A 1287-nucleotide genomic window follows, 5' to 3' on the forward strand; every position below is an offset into this window, starting at 1 on the left:
ACCCACCCCCCACCTCCCCACTGCCCCACCCCCCCACTGACCCACTTACCCATCCCCCCACTGACCCACTTACCCACCCCCCCACTGACCCACCCCCCCCACTGACCCACTTACCCACCCCCCTCACCGACCCACTGCCCCAACCCCCCACTGACCCACCCCCCACCTCCCCACTGACCCACCCCCCCACTGACCCACTTACCCACCCCCCCACTGACCCACTTACCCACCCCCCCACTTACCCACTCCCCCACTGACCCACCCCCCACTGACCCACCCCCCCCACTGATCCACCCCCCCACTGACCCACCCCCCACTGACCCAACCCCCACTGTCCCACCCCCCCACTGACCCACCCCCCCACTGACCCACCCCCCACTGACCCACCCCCCACTGACCCCACCCCCACTGACCCACCCCCACACTGACCCACCCCCGTTCCCTCCCCCCCACCCGCCCGCAGCGTCCCCTCCCCAAGGGCCTGGCGATGCGGTGGGTACGGGGGTGAGCGGGCTAGTAGGGACACGATGGGCTGAATGGTTGCAGTGCAGCGTTGCAGGGACTTGGTGACATTCCGTAACAGGGTGGGAGTGTGGGGTGAGGTGAGGGGGTGAGGGGTGGGGCGATGTGGGGGGCGATGTGGGGATAAGTGGGCTAGCACAGTGGGGATGGGCGAAACGGTCCCGCAGTGTTGCATGAACATGGTATCATTCCATAATGCCATGGGTGGGAGGGGTGGGAGGGGTGTGGGGGGAGTGGGTGGGGGGTTGAGGGGGGTGGGGGTGAGGGGGCTGGGGGCTGCAGGGACGTGTGCGCGGTGAGGGGGGGTGTGGGGGGTGAGTTGGCTAGCACGGTGGGGATGGGCTGAATGGCGGTGGTGTTGCAGGAACATGGTGGCATTCCGTAACGCGGTGGGTGATGGGGGTGAGGGGGGGTGGGGGTGAGAGGGGGTGGGGGTGAGTGGGTGAGAGGGGGTGAGGGAGTGTGGGGGTGAGTGGGCTAGCACGGTGGGGATGGGCTGAATGGCGGTGGTGTTGCAGGAACATGGTGGCGTTCCGTAACACGGTGGGTGATGGGGGTGGGAGTGAGGGGGTGAGGGGGGTGAAGGGGTGTGGGGGCGAGTGGGCTAGCACGGTGGGGATGGGCTGAATGGCGGTGGTGTTGCAGGAACATGGTGGCGTTCCGTAACGTGGTGGGTGATGGGGGTAGGGGTGAGGGGTGAGGGGTGTGGGGGTGAGTGGGCTAGCACGGTGGGGATGGGCTGAATGGCGGGTGGTGTTGCAGGAA

Source organism: Rhinoraja longicauda, chromosome 11 (assembly GCF_053455715.1).
Source record: "Rhinoraja longicauda isolate Sanriku21f chromosome 11, sRhiLon1.1, whole genome shotgun sequence".
NCBI lineage: Eukaryota > Metazoa > Chordata > Chondrichthyes > Rajiformes > Arhynchobatidae > Rhinoraja > Rhinoraja longicauda.